We start from the raw sequence: 16566 nt of genomic DNA on the forward strand, positions 1-16566 counted from the left end.
AGACAGAGGCTTAGTCTAACTACAAATTTGACAATTCAGTTCAACTCACTTTTATTTTGCAAATTCTCAACAGCAGTCACTTCAATGTTCTTTACATTATAAGATGCTGTAATAATACAGAGAAAATCCCAACAGTCAGATGAACAAGCACTTTGGTGACAGTGGGAAGGAAGAAACCTCGAGCAGACCCAGGCTCAGGGAGGAGCACACACCTGCTGCTACTCGATGGGCTCAGGGGAGGAAGAGAGCCAGAGATTAATGATAACTAATGATTAAATGCAGAGTGGTGTATAGACACTTATTGACTGAAAAGAGGTGGAGAAGTGCAGAAGAAACAGTGTGTGCATCAGTGCATCATGGGAAGCCCCAGCAGAGTTACCCCCATATCACCTCATTAGAGCGAAGTGCTCTAATAGGGTGATATGGTACTACAAGGTCATTAAGATAAGATGGGGCCTGATTATTTAAGACCTTGTATGTGAGGAGCAGGATTTTGAATTCTGGATTTAACAGGAAGCCAATGAAGGAAGCCAAAACAGGAGAAATCTGCTCTCTTTTCTAGTCCCTGTCAGGACTCTTGCTGCAGCATTTTGGATCAGCTGAAGGCTTTTTCAGTGAGTTTTTAGGACATCCTGATAATAAAGAATTACAGTAGTCCAGCCTGGAAGTAATAAATGCATGAACTAGTTTTTCAGCATCACTCTGAGACAGGATATTTCTAATTTTAGAGATGTTGCGCAAATGGAAGAAAGCAGTCTTACATATTTGTTTAATATGTGCATTGAAGGACATGTCCTGGTCAAAATGACTCAAGGTTCCTCACAGTGTTACTGGAGGCCAAGGTAATGCCATCCAGAGTAAGAATCTGCTTAGATACCATATTTCTAAGATTTTCAGGGCCGAGTACAATAACCTCAGTTTGATCTGAATTAAGAAGCAGAAAGTTAGCGGCCATCCAGGTCTTTATGTCTTTAAGACATTCCTGCAGTTTAACTGGTTTAATTGGTGTGTGTTATGGATAGATATGGATCTATCTATAGATGGATGGATGCTATGTTATGTGAGCTTGTTACAACCCTCGGGAACACAAAATGTACTTTTGTGTCAGATTCAGAGTAATTCTAGCATCCCATAAATTAAAACCACTGAGCAAAACCCAGTTCAGCATTAAAGTGATTTATTTTCACAATTTCAGTGTTGCACTCGTGACTTACAATGAACAGAAAGGAAGATATAAACTTCAGGGTCTCCAAGGCCAAAACAAAAAAACCAAAAAAAAATTCTTATCTGACAAAAAAGTACAAGCCCTAAGCTCCAAACATCAGCAAAACCGAGGAGAGCCATTTGACTTTGGAGTTAACAGACAAGGAGAACTCCCAAGAGCGCTGACTCAGTCCAGCTAGGTCATGTTCAAGAAGGTATTCTACCTGTTTCTTCATCGGTTCTTGTTTTCATGGAGGACAACGATGTGCATGTTGTTTGTTTGGAGTGGCATCACCAACATGTTCCAACAGAGTTGTCCTGGAGGCTACGTTACCAAACGGAGTGGGATGGGGTCGGATCAGGTTTTTCACATCCTGCTTCAAATCACCTGAAAGATAAGAGAGGCAAGCATCCAAGTCGTCAAGAATCACAGAGTTTGAAAACCTGAAACATTGCTGATCATCACCATAGTCTCCTGGTACAGTCAAAAGACAAATATCAGTAGCAGATTCAGAGATTTTCTTCATTTGATCTCTTTTCAGCATCTTCCCTGGAATAAAACTGCTTTAGCAGATTCACATGAATAATGCAATCAGTGTTACTCACTTTGGTTTTACAACATATTGACCTGTAAACTTTGCTGAGAGGGCTGGACCAGAGGTAGGCACCAACACAAGCACTCTGTCAGCAGGTTGGGATGAGTGCAGTACAGCCTTCCTGTCATAAAGCTGCTTCATATTACCCTGAGAAGCTGACAGAAAGGTTCTGGCTGTGGAATGATGTAGACACTCTCGACATTGTGTGACAAACTCAAGCTCATTTGTTTGTGGTGGTGAGTCGGCATCCAACGTCCTTTAGTGCCTTTAGAGGTCCTCTGACACAATGAGCAAACATGAGTTTAGCAGTGCCTCAAGGGGATTCCTGCTTAGCCTCATGAGCAGCAAACTGGGGAAAAGGTAGCTCTTCATCCCAGTTTCTCCCATTCCAGAGACAATATTTGCACATCATGGCCTTCAGAGTTTCTGATTCCAGTGTCTGTTTAAAAATCTTAGACTGAAAATTAGTGCCTCGGCTGGTCTGCACCACTCTAGGAAGTCCAAACGATTCTTTGGAGAGGAATAACAAGTGGAAGCACACATAATGGTAAGAAGAAACTGACTCACATTTTTGGTTTTTGGTAGAGGGCCTACACAGTCGACCAACACACGTTCAGAAGGTTCACCAACTGCTGGAATTGGTTTGATTGGTACAGGTGGTACCATTTGGCAAACGCTGCACATCTTACAAAATGTGGTCACATGTTTTTTCAGACCTGGCCAGGAAAAGAGAACTCGGTCACAGGTTTTTGTGATTCCGAGATGAGCGGATCATGGGAGTTCATGTGCTTTATCCAACACTCCTAACAGAGGACAGGGCTAGGTTATGGTTAGGATTGGAGTTATAAGCTTTGATGACTTCTACCTAAAATGATTACGTTTAGCCTACTATCAATTAGAAATAGAATAACTATAGAATATGATTATAATATACATTTAAAAATACATTTCAAATGTTTTGACAGTATTTTCCTTTGTTCTAACTTTTAACTGGTTAGTTCATATTATCATTAGCACAATTCATTTCCTAGTGGAACTGCACATTGGCTAATGTGGCACCACAGATGATCACCGAGAGCCTTTCTATCATTCAGCTTTCAGCATTTCTGCAGTGTTAAAAATAGAAGCTTCTTTTTTCAGTGTAATTGTTTATTTTGAGAATAAAGTTGAAATTTAGAGATTACACTAAAATGCTATTTTGGGAATAAAGTCAAAATACTACTTTGAGAATACACAAACAATTGGTAAACAACACAAGTAAATGTCAATCACTGCAAACAAACAAATATAATGAAATTAATGCTCACGAGACTAAAAATCCATTTTTCACATGACTATAGAAGATATGGAAATCTGTACAATTTGTCAAATACTTTGGAAGAATATTCCAAGCTTTACTTGCTTTATAGCGGAAGGTCAGGAAGCTTTGCTTAGGCAAGCCACAGCGCCCCCTTGTGGTGGGCCTGGTGGTTCTGTTCAGAACAGGGCCAAACAAATCTCTTCAAAAACTAGCATTATCGAGAATCTAATGTTCTATACAGTTCTCTGATTTAATATTACATTCACCTTTTATATTTAGTACGTTTTTAAAAATGGTGATATTTTTATGAATTTCTGTCCAGAAGAGAAAATATACTAGACATACTGGATGCCATGTTTCTTTCACAGGTCACATTTAGTGACAGAAATGGAGATAAGAGAGAATCATTGTGTTCAAGTACGTCTTTGAAAAACTACTAATGATTTCCTAATATGTATAAAATATAATAACTGTGCTATATTTTTTAAGTCTACTTTTTAGATGTAAGAGTGTAATCTGAAGTAAACACAAAATATTTTTAAGTCTTTTCCATGAACATATTTGGGAAAACCAAAAACATCATTTTTCTATATTCTGAGTAAAACATTATTTTTGGCCACTTTACAACTTTTTGCATGTTCGATTTTAATTCAGTAACTTGTCTGAGGTGTGTTCATATGTACATATAACTCTATGTCATCAGCATATTTCACCTGATGATGTTTCAGACAGACACACATAATTAAGTTTAGAGTCTGATAGTAAAGACTGAAGTCTGTCTTGCTCCAGATATTTATGTTTAAGTATTTATGTAAGTAAATAAGTATTTAAATAAGCAGAATAAGTATTTATGTTTTGTCTTTGTATTCCAGAGCACTGTTCTATGTTTAGTGTTACTGTTATACTGTTAGGTGTATAAATGGTGCATATTTTATCTGTTAAAAACGTTAAAGAGCAGTTGGCTGTGGCCATTTAGTATTATTCAACAACAAGACTTCTGGGTACCTTGTGCACTAGGGATGGACCGATCCGATATACAGTATCGGTATTGGACATAAAAAGTTGTGCCTCTATTGTGCACTGACAGCTGCAGAACCTTCTCCCCATCTGGGATGGCTATGTACAGTTTCTATAGGCCAAACATCAGGTGTAGAGACTTTTTAAACATTTATTTCAAGCTTTATCATTGGTGGTATATTTAGACGGACTTTTCTACTCCGACTGAGCACTCAGAGCACATTCTTCTCTGTTTCAGTGCTTTCTAGCATTCCCATTCCCACGGGGTGTATCAAAGAGCAATTTGGGGCTCAGTATCTTGCTCGTGGAGTTTTGGTTATAGACTGGAGCAGCCAGGGATCGAACCACTAACCTTCAGGTGCTGCTCTGCCTCCTGCTCAGGGTAACACTGCCGGTGGTACTGAAGCTACCTCGATAAGCTCAGATCCTGTTTGTGGTGCTTCCGGTCGGGCAGTTGCAAATCTGCCCACACAAATACCAACCAGTACCTTAGAATACTTACAAAACTGAAATGAAACCAGCCTATTAAATAATCTTCTATTGTGAAATATATATTTCTCTATAAAAAAAACCCAAACTTCCCACTTCAGAGGACCCCAGAGAAGTCATTATGTGATGGCACCGCCATCTCTTTGGTAAAACAAAGGACCAAATATTTAAAGCACAATCGTGTGCTGTCACAGTGAGCAGCCTGCAAGCCATTCATCTGCTGTTTCATTCTTTTGATTTGTGTTGATGAAATGTGAGTTCTTCCATTGTCTGCCTTGATGACGGTTGCCGCCAGAGCTAAGTGCTATGTTTTTGTTTCATTTATAACAAAAAGCCACAGCTGCTGTCAAAGGCAACAACTGTGGGAGGCATCGTTCCTGTGTGGCTTGGCAGACGAGATGCTACAAAATGAAAAGATTTCAGTGGATTGTTGCTCCACATGTCAGCTCCATCTCGCCAGTGTGCATGTGTTGCAGGCCATCTGCAGTAACCCTTAGGGTAGAAGTGATTGACTGGCTTCAAACCCTCGGTGGTCCGGGTTTACACACCTGTGCAGAAGAACGCACCAGAGACACAGTGGGAGTGTGCTTCACTTGTTTATGTGGACCTATACTGAAGCATAATGGATGTTTACTGCTGTGGGAGACGAGAATGTGAAACAGTCAAAATTTCCACCTTTAACCAAACGTGCGGCCTGAACCTTGAACAAAGAATTTCAGTGGAAAGTTTCATTTCTGACGGGCTACAAACTTAAACCTGCTCAGTTCACAAGCTGCTTTCATGAAGTCGGATTTCACTGAAGAACAAACAAAGAGCAGCCAAACCATGAAGAGGTGGGAGAGGTCCGGGGTTTCAATCTGAATCTGAAGCAAATCTTATTTCATACATTTTATATTTCATAACATCAGCATTGTAGACAGTCGTAGTAAAATTCATGATGGCATCAGGACTGGTGTACTGGTACAGGATGGGAAAACTGAGTCTTGTGCATTAATTCATAGCCCTGAATATTGGAGTGTTTTTAAAGCTAAGAACCTTTTCTTTAAGGGAAATTATTATATATTAATATCAAACCCTGGTTCTGGTAACAAGTTGCCTTTCATAGTCATTCCCAGAAATATTTAGTGGAGCAGACATGACCGGTGGATGAAAATTTGGCTAAGCTGGAGTTATTTGGGTTATCTGGCTAATCGTAGGCCCATCACAGGAAGTCCTTCTCTTCCCACGGCCCATGTTGGATAAATCTAAATATTTAAAATGTTTTACACACAATTGTTTTTTTTTTTTTTAAAGATGCACATTGGATAATTTAAAGTGAAGGAATTTACACTGGAATGAAGTGTAAATTCCTTCCAGTGCCACAGAGAGAAGTGATCCTTCTCTCTGTGGCCTTCATCAGCCATTAAAGGCCAAATCAACTACAGCTCGTTTGGATTACACAGGTGGATGAATATGAATTAGTGGGTGACGGAGCAGTTATTCACTCCCAACCCACATGCATTGCTTCCATTATACAACTCCATTACATAATACTGGGCTCAGACTTGTAAACTTTTACTGCAGATGCATTTATGACTTGTTTACATTCTGGGCTTATCTGCAGGTCGCGAACGGCCCGAGGCGGGTTCTTAGACACACTGGATGCTGCAGTTTTCTGAGCAATAATGCTGTGGTGAGCATCAATGCCAGGAAAAATAAAACACACTGCATGACTAATACACGTCATACATTCCCAATCAACGGAGGGGTTGGATTCAATGGAATATTCCACAAATCCCGACCTTGCCAGATTCATTAGCCCTTTGTATCCACAGAAAATAATAACTCTGTCTTTCAAGCGACCGGTGATCATTGCAGTTGACATCTTGCAGTTATGCAAAAGGTTTGTTCCATTACGTTCAAAGATTCAGGGACAATGATGACAGCTGTCTGAGAAGGATTGACCGCAATGATTTCTCCCTTTTCCACAGCTGCACTCGTGTCTGTCCACCAGTAGCTCTACTGCACTAAATACCTGCTAATAGAAGCAATAAGAAAATCGCTTCATCTGCCCACTGTATTATGTCAATTTCCATTCATTTCTAATGAGCTTCTCAGAGGCTCACTCATTGTCTGATTCTTTCCACTACAGCTCAGAATTTATTGTGCTCTCTAGTGTTGGAAAAACCTCATTAAAGCCAGACACGGAATACCCGGCACTTCATTCCAGTGTAAATTCCTTCAGCTCACGTGACGTCGCACACAGTGCTGTGGATAGACGAAGGAAGGGGAGGTAAACATGGCCGCCTAAAGGGCCTGTTGCAGTGAACCGATGGATCTATCCTGTAGTATTAGGAGAGATAACTTTTGCTGTTAGCATATCAGCAATCTGATCATTTTGCTGCCTCTAAAGGCCACTGTGATCACGGTTTAGGAGGCTGTGCACTCTCCAGATTTGTCCTTCACTTGTGTTAATATAATAATATAATACTGATCAAAATAAGTTGCCTTGTCTTCCGGTCCCAGCAACACCTCATAGGATCCAAATTAAAGCTAATTTCATGCTGTGTGTACAGAAAGCAACTCGGGATTCTTTGTGTGATGCTCCTCACATGCCTCTCTGCCAATGATCCTAACTGTTAGATGTTAGCAAAGTTAAGTCATCAGCACTTCTTTTGTGTGACTTCTCCCATGGCTCATGCAGTTGCCATACAATAAGATGAGACATTAAGAGTTCCCAGAGAGTGAATGGACCAACTTGGAGTTTTTGGCGTTCGAAGTGTGACTTGAAACTATTTGATTACTTTTTCACTTCAAGCCTCTCTCCTATGACTCTGGAAAGTTGTGGCAGATTTGTAGCATGCTAGGTTTACCTGGAGAAGGTCACAGTGGTGTTGTGCAGGAGAGCTTTTTGCTTTGTAAAGCAAAGGGAGAGGGGGGATAGCAACAAACTATTTGATTCTTTGATAATGTCATGGATCTGGGTCATTTTGACCCAGCATTTTCAGTTTCTTATATTTTTCTGTATTATGGGTGGTATTCTGGTTCTCTTGTTATGCTTTGTTGATTATTATTATAATTCTATGTTTCAGTTTATCCTGGTTTAGGGTTTAGTTCTTAGGTTTTGTTCTTGTGCCCTCGTGTTTAGTGTAGGTTTAGTTCAGTGTCAAGTCTGCGTCTTTGTGAATTGTTTGTTTCCTGTTTTACTTTGAAGGTCCATGTCTTATGTCAATGTGTTCAGTTTTGCTTCCCCCGTCTCGTCAGGCTCATCAGGTCCAGCTGTGTGTAATCTCCCAGTGTTCTTCAGGGTGTATTTAAGTCGTGTGAACTCGTGTGCTGATCGCTGGTTTGTCTGTGTGTGTTCATGTCATCCTTCGTATACCTCCGCTCCCCTTCCTTCATGTTCAGGTTTACTGTTTAGTTTTTCCCTGTTTAGGTTGCTTTTAGTTCCATTTTGCAACAAACCTCCCTCGCATCTCAGCGAGTGCCTGCATTTTGGGTCCTCATTTATTCCTCCACACGGCTCACTCCGTTAGCCGTGACAGATAATGTATTTGAGTGGGTGAATTTTGTGACCATTCCTTAGCGGCACTGAAGTGGCAGAGGGATTTCTAAAGAGGGGCGGACATGGGGTAGCACCAGCTACTTCAACACTGACTTTAAAGGTGATTAAATATTTTGATTTCCTGTGGATCCACCTGTTTCACTCTTGGCCTCCCTTCAGTCACCTCTGCGAATGATCTTGGTCTTTTACACCAGTATGACAAGATTTTAATATTTTGACAAATAATTTAATGGCTTGTGATAAAATCAGCTGCTTTGGTTTGTAGTGCTGATGATTGGGAAGCTTCAAGCTTAAAGAAATTAAATAGCAGTGCAGTAATGAATCACAGTTCATATTGTTGACGTGCAATTGAACTAATGCACATCAGCTCGCTAGCCGGGCTACACGTTATCCATCATATGTTTCTGTGAACCTGGAAGCATACGGCGATTTCAAACACGGGCTGTGTTTCTTTGTATCCACCAGTCCATATGTTTATAAGGTCATAGCATGTATTCATGCAGGTATATAATTGGAAAAAGTATCCTTACCTCTCCCTGTCTCCTGTCTGTGTCACTGCACAGTTAGCATTATAGTGCGTGGATACTACATTAATCCAGCACAGCTCTCTGTAGCACTCCCTTGCCTGCTGTGCTGCAAGAAAACCTCTCAGGATGAAGTGTTTTGCAGTCGGTGCTCTTGCGCCCTGTGAACTGTAACATATGCTCATGCAAACTGCTCACGTTCTTCTCTGTTTGTTCTAACAGAAGCACACAGGAGCAGGGTAAGAGAAGATGGCTTGGATTTGCAGCCATCACTTTGAGAGCTTTCGCTGACTGCTGAGTGATAGTAAGTAGTAAAACATATTTATTCATATGAACATGTGCCAGACGGCGACTGTTTCCAAACATTATCCACCCACCTGTCTATCCTCAGGCTAGGAGCACATTTTCCAGCAGCAAACCATCCAGTGGGTTACATAATAAAGGCAAGATTTACTGTACGGCTGGTCAGCCTAGTGGCAGTCCTGACTTCCTATCCAAGCTCTGGGAAGGTGGCATCCTGCCCACCTGGGACTCGTATGGTTTCTAAGAACCATCTCCCATACAGAAGCCCGAGCTGTCCAAGCAGCTGCTGCTGCCTGCAGCCATGCTACATACTTCTGTTTGAGGTTATGTGACATAGATTTATTGTTTTAGAAGAATCAGTGTGAAACTGCTCTGCATGGACACTTTGGGGTAAATGAGTCATAAGCCTGAGAGTCTTTGTGTGGCTCTCCGGATTTTATTAGGAAAATGGTTCCATGTGTTTGGGTGTGTTTACGTCAGTCTTTGTAGACAGGAGCTGTTAGTCTTCACCTTTAGCTCTGCTAAAGATATGTGCCCCTGGGTAATGCCTGCCTGCGCTCGGAGCAGCGTCATTCACACCAGCTCTGTGAAGTGAAGTGCGCATGCGCCAACCAGCGTGCAGCCTGTTACAGTCGCTCCTGCTTTTTCTCTTAGTTTAGCTCTGTTTTCTTAAGTATTCTTTTTTTTTTCTGACTTGTATTTTCATCCGTTTATTATCTTTCACTCAATCATGTGGATTGAGAGAGTTTTTGTTCTTCTGGTGGCCGTGGAACTATTACTTTTATCAAGGAACGGGACCGCGGCACATCTCCTACACGCGTGGACTGTTTACTCCAGAGATCAGCTGATCACCCTGATGCCGGCCGGCTCGCTGGCCAGACCCGCAGAAGTACCAGCTGAAATTTGGAGAAAAACACATCGGGGATGCAGAGGTCAAGGACAGAAGAGAAGAAAGAAGGAGATGGTGAGACAGCGGAGGCTCAAAGCAAGGAGGAGGTATAAACCATGTCTGCCGTCTATCGTAATGGGAAATGTGCGATCGTTATCGAATAAAATCGACGAGCTCTCAGCGCTGGTACAGAGTCAGAGGGAATACCAAGAGTGTAGCCTCATGTGTTTCACTGAATCATGGATGCACCAGGACGTTCCCGACGAGAATGCTTCCGTGGATGGCTTCCACACTGTTCGGGCGGACAGGGACAGCATCGCTAGCGGTAAGCGGAAAGGAGGTGGGCTTGCTGTTTTAGTTAACAACCGGTGGTGTAACCCTGCCCACATAACAATCAAAGAAAGGATTTGTTGCCCGGACATTGAACTGTGTGCTGTAGGACTCAGGCCGTATTATTTACCCAGGGAATTCTCTCATGTCATCTTGGTGGCTGTTTATGTCCCTCCCTCTGCTAACCCCACAGCTGCATGTGACACTATTCACTCTGCCACAGCCTGGTTACAGACTCAGCACCCGAGTGCCTTTATTGTGATCTCGGGTGACTTCAACCATGTATCACTGGACAATACACTACCAACATCAGACAATATGTGGACTGTCCCACCAGGGGAGAGAAGATTTTAGACCTTCTGTATGCTAATGTCAAGGATGCATACAGCTCCTCCTCCCTCCCCCCACTTGGTAGGTCAGATCACAACCTGACTCACCTCACCCCACGCTATGTGCCAATTGTGAGGAGGGAACCTGTGACCACGAGGAGCAATAGGAGGTGGTCAGAGGAGGCCCTAGCGGAACTACAGGGCTGTTTGGAGGTGACCGACTGGGAAACACTCTGTGAGCCTCACGCCGAGCACATCAATGGGCTTACTGCAGGGGTGTCCAAAGTCCGGCCCGCGGGCCGCATTTGGCCCGCAGTCCATTTTTAATTGGCCCTCAAGTAATTTTATAAATAGAATAGAATATGGCTCGCACTTCAACTTTTGCTTGAGTGTATTGCACTTCTTAGTTTTAACACCAGGGGGAGCTACTGTTGATCAAGGCAGTTGCTCCACCAAAAAGGACAATCACAGAAGAAATTTACCCCCCAAGTTACTGAACATGGCAGAACCAAAGAAGCGAAAGGTAGAAAGTGAGTGCAGAAAATTTCAGACACGGTGGGAGAGTGAATATTTCTTCAAAGAATTCAAGGGGACGTGTGTCTGTTTGATCTGCACTGAAACTGTGGCAGTTATGAAAGAGTATAATGTACGACGTCATTATGAAACCAAACATCAGGCCTATGCATCCTACACTGGTGCTGAGCGAGAGCAGGAATTAAAGCAAAGGGTAGCTCTCCTGCGGGGTCAGCAACCGTGTTTTTTTTCGTGCTCAAATTGTCCAGGAAAAGGCTCCAATAGCAGCTATGAGGTCGCCCAACTCATCACAAGACATGGCGAGCCTTTTTCAGATGGAGACCTCATAAAACACAGCCTCATTAAAGTCACCGAAATAATGTGCCCGGAAAAAGTGCAGGACTTCAACGTCAGCATGTCCAGAAATACAGTTGTGCCACACACTGAAGACTCGCCAGCCAACATTAAACTGCAGCTGTCTGATAAAGCTGTGCTTTTGATTTTTACTCCATCGCATGCGATCTGAGCACCAATGCCACAGACACCGCACAGCTGCTAATTTTTTTTGCGGGGAGTGGACGAGAGCACGAGTGCTTTAGGTGAGTAAAAAATATATTCCACAGTACCCGTGTGTTAATAAGCATGCATGTGCAGGTACACATGCTTCAAATATCAATAATGCGCATCAATTCTGTCACTACCCTGCTTTTGCGCACCACTTTCTTATATGCATTTTTCTTGTTAACACACAGAGTACACACCGCTGTGCACAGCACACGCACACGCAAAGTCAGCTGATCTCATCTGATGCAGATCTGCTCCTTGATCAAGTGACATTTGTCCGGATTTTTGGCACGAGTGGCGTACGATGAGCACCGCGGCTGGATGGCCCGATTTACATACCCAGCGCAGCTGATACTCACCAGAATAATTTACTAAAATTATTTGCACTCCTGTTATTAAGTCCAGTTCAGTCTGTTAATGTTGATAACCGTTTCAAACGAACGTTAACAGGTGTGTTGCTAAGCCTAAGAACTTAAATAACAAGCTTGAAATGTCCCCGTCCCATTTTCCCCTTTATTGTTTTTTCTCTGTGCTGTAAATCTGCTGTCCAAGAAGAAATCTGCCGCTGTTCTGAGAATGAGCTACCAAAGCTTTTTCTGAATAAATCAATAAAGATCCATTTATGGAAAGCTGTGATGAAGGCAGTTTTGTCTTTAATTATATTTAACAATATAACACATTTGACCACTTTTAAGTGATTTTTCTAACTTTAATACACTACAGTTAAGGTTATATACCTAATTTCTAGTAAGTGGCCCAGCCCCTCCTATATTTTTATGTATGTGGCCCTCAGTGAAAAAAGTTTGGACACCCCTGGCTTACTGAGTGTATCACAGACTACAGAACTTTCTGCACCGACTCCATTGTTCCAGCTCAGACTGTTCATTGTTACCCAAATAACAAGCCGTTGGTGACTAAGGACATCAAAGCTCTCCTCAAGACAAGAAGAGGGCTTTCAGAGGGGGCAATAGGGCTTTGGAGTTGACGTCACGCCGCAGTGCATTGTGGGATCGCGGCGCCATGTCAGTAGGCTAGAAGGCAAAACAAGCGCACAGTGTTCGAGTATTGGAATCGGGACTGCCAGAAACATGCTCAAAATCAGCGCAAAAGACAAAGGGCTGTATCGCCACCGATTGCGCCCAGATGCCAAGAGACGGTACTTTGAAAAAATTCCGTGCATCGGTATTGTGGACCCGTATGAAATAAGGAAGCGGAGTGGAAACCCAGACGACCTACCGCCTTTTTCCTATCCCGATCTTCGCATACCTTGTCTGTGGAGTCAGCGCATACACAGCAACCCAGTTTAAGAATTATAAATCCCTGCAGGCCCACATCCAATTCACGAACGGCTGGGTGCAAGATTTGTCCGTCTTTAAGCCTCCACGCTGCGAGTACGTTGTCGTTAAGACAAAGGTAAGTCGGTTTGAACTTGATAACTTTCTAAACAACTTCCTTCTTACAGTTTTTGATTTGCACGTACAGCCAACCCATCTATATTAGCCTTGGTTCATTACAGACCTTTTATTAAAAGTGGTTTTTGTGTGTTTCAGGTACAGCACTCACGACTGAATGAAACTGCAGTCCAAGCACTGTGACCTCGTTGTGTGGACACAGAGAGACCTTGCTGTGATACGCATCTTCCCTGAAGTGGATTTCTGGGAACCACGTTTAAAGCAAGAACAAGACTTCTTTCTTAAAGTGTGTCTTCCTGAACTTGTTGGGAAATACTTCTTCAAACAACGTGCTGCTCTAAATAGCCTGTAATGTTTCATTTTGTGGTTCAAGATTGATGCCAGCTGTGTGTTGCCATGTGAATAGTTTGCATTTCGTTTTTATGTACTTGTGAACAGATCAAGAATAAAAAAACAAACAAAGATACTATTTTCTGTTTTATTGAAACTACTTCACACAAAGTACAGTTATTTACAATGAACCACACATGCAACACAACAGCTTTATGAATACTCAACAAGAGCAAGTTTCATTTGGCGCTGGTTTGACAACCACACTGGGGCACATATTCACCAAAACACAGCAAACCTTGTGTTTATCTCTGCTCTGCCCTGTTCATTGCACACACAATCCTTCGTCTGCCCTTTAGCTTCCGTGATGCTGTCTGTCCGATCGCCACTGTCCACATTTGCAGCTGGTACCTCAACCTCCACTTGTCCAACACAACTGCTGTCCACTGCCTCTATGACATGGTGATTTTGTTGTTGTTCTTCTGTCAGATCTTCATCGATCACTTCTGCACGTGGCACACCTTCAGACTCTGCAGCTGCATAACAAAAGCCTGTAAGATAAAATTAGTGCACATGACAGGTGTGTGATTCATCTGGAAGTTATGTGCGGATTAGTGTACAATGAGAGCAATTTAGTATGTTTTTAGAGGCCCATGTGCAGTGTTGGTGCCCAGTCTGGATTTGTTACATCCATTTCATATGCTGCTTTGCCTGCAATAATGCTAAATCATAAGCTACTCAGTCGACATGATGACATGACGTGGTTCTGCAGCATCACACATTAGCATGTTTTATCTCATTATCTATGACCTCAGCACATTGAAAAAACACTTAAAGGCCCTTAACACTTAAGAGTGATATGAATTAATTTAGAACTCACCGTAAAGAAAATGCGGAGAGCAAACCAACAAAAAGCTGGGATTGCACAGAACTCGACCCGCTCGTCTCACCGCTGCAATGCAAGCCTGACGTCTTTGTTTAGTAATATCGGATACATGGGATCCCTCACGTTGCCTCCAGGATGGAAAACGATTAAAAGAGAGCCCATTATCCAGCTTCTTGCCTTCACGATCGTGTGATCTAACGTTGCAACTGACAACACATCACGTACGAGCCATAGCTGAAGCTGTATCCTGTGTCTAGCCTACTGTCATGGCGGAAGGGGGCGTGGCCCACCTCCCGTGACATCACGCTCCAAAGCCCTATAAATAGGAGGTGAGGAAGATCCAGGTGTTACTAAAGGGCAAGATCAGAGAGACTAAGGACAATTACAGGAGGAAGCTGGAGTAGAAACTCCAGCAGAACAGCATGAGAGAGGTGTGGAGGGGCATGAAGACCATCACTGGATTCAGGCCAACCAACAGCAGGGGAGCTGAGGGAGGTGAGAACAGAGCTAACGAGTTGAATCGGTTTTTCAATAGATTCGACACCACAGTGTCTGCTCACACCCCCACAACCTCACCTGTAGTCAGCCTGGAGTCCAGAGCCACACCACTGTGCCAGCCTCTCTCTCCACATTGCGCTGTTGCCTCCTGTGAGATTCCTGACACCCCTCCCCCACCCATCACCTTCACTCAATACCAGGTTCAGATGCAAATGAGGAGACTTCACTCAGGCATGTCTGCTGGACCAGACGGAGTGAGTCCCCGCGTCCTCAAGGCCTGTGCCCCCCAGCTGTGTGGAGTCTTTCATCAACTGTTTATGCTGAGTCTGAGTCTGCAGAGGGTCCCAGTGATGTGGAAGACATCATGCCTCGTCCCTATTCCAAAGACGCCACGTCCCAGTGGCCCCCAGGATTACAGGCCCGTGGCACTGACCTCCCACATCATGAAGACCCTGGAAAGGCTCATCCTGGACCAGCTGCGACCCATCGTCAGACCACATCTGGATCCCCTTCAGTTTGCTTATCAGCCTCGTCTCGGAACAGAGGACGCCATCATCTATCTGCTCAGTCGTGTCTACACCCACCTGGACCAGCCGGCGAGCACTGTGAGGGTCATGTTTTTTGACTTTTCCAGTGCTTTCAACAGCATCAGGCCAACCCTCCTGGGTGATAAGTTAGCAGCGATGCAGGTGGATGCTTCTCTGGTGTCCTGGATTGTTGATTACCTGACAGGAAGACCACAATATGTACGTCTCCCACAGTGTGTGTCTGACAAGGTAATCAGCAACACAGGGGCACCACAAGGGACCGTCCTCTCCCCCTTCCTCTCCACCCTCTACACCACAGACTTCAGCCACTGCACAGAGACCTGCCATCTTCAGAAGTTTTCTGATGACTCTGCGGTGGTTGGATGCATCAGCAGGGATGATGAGACAGAGTACCGGGCTGTGGTCGACTCCTTTGTCATGTGGTGTGAGCAGAATCATCTGCAGCTCAACGTGGCAAAGACCAAGGAGTTGATAGTGGACTTCAGGAAGACCAGGAAACACTTGACCCCAGTTTCAATCCAGGGGGTCAGTGTTGACATTGTGGAGGACTATAAATACCTCGGAGTCCACATTGACAATAAACTGGACTGGGCTAAAAACACCACAGCACTTTACAGGAAGGGCCAGAGTCGTCTCTATTTTTGGAGGCGACTGAGGTCCTTCAACATCTGCCAGAAAATGCTCAGGATTTTCTACGAGTCTGTTGTGGCCAGTGCGATCCTCTATGCTGTTGCATGCTGGGGGAGCAGGCTGAGGGTCGCAGATGCCAACAGACTCGATAAACTGATTCGTAAGGCCAGTAATGTTGTGGGGGTGGAGCTGGACTCCCTCAAGGTGGTGTCGGAGAGGCGGATGTTGTCCAAGATAAAGACAATGTTGGATAACACCTCCCACCCACTCCATGACATGCTGGTCAGTCACAGGAGCGCGTTCAGTGAGAGACTGAGATTACCCATAATGCACCACTGAACGACACAGGAAATCATTCCTGCCTGTGGCCATCACCCTGTACAACTCCTCCACTTAACACACTGTTTACTGCAACAGCTACACCCTTCTTGCACATGTTCTTTTCAGCTATTTATTAATAAGTGACTTTTATGTATATATATGCCTGTATATATTGTGTCTGTCTCTGTTAATGTTTGTTTATAATGGAGCACTGTAACAAAAAATAATTTCCCCTGGGGATCAATAAAGTATTCTGATTCTGATTCTCTGTGTCTGTGTCCCAGCTGATAACAGCAGAACTGATACAGAGGAGTCCTTTCACTGACACTTTTACAGTTGG

General features: G+C 43.5%; 1 pseudogene; it reads left to right on the forward strand.

Annotated features, from left to right (window-relative positions):
* The first annotated feature begins 10000 nt into the window (after window positions 1-10000).
* LOC120443545 overlaps window positions 10001-16566 on the forward strand; it is a 42865-nt pseudogene continuing 36299 nt past the window's right edge.

Source organism: Oreochromis aureus, linkage group 14 (assembly GCF_013358895.1).
Source record: "Oreochromis aureus strain Israel breed Guangdong linkage group 14, ZZ_aureus, whole genome shotgun sequence".
Classification (NCBI taxonomy): domain Eukaryota; kingdom Metazoa; phylum Chordata; class Actinopteri; order Cichliformes; family Cichlidae; genus Oreochromis; species Oreochromis aureus.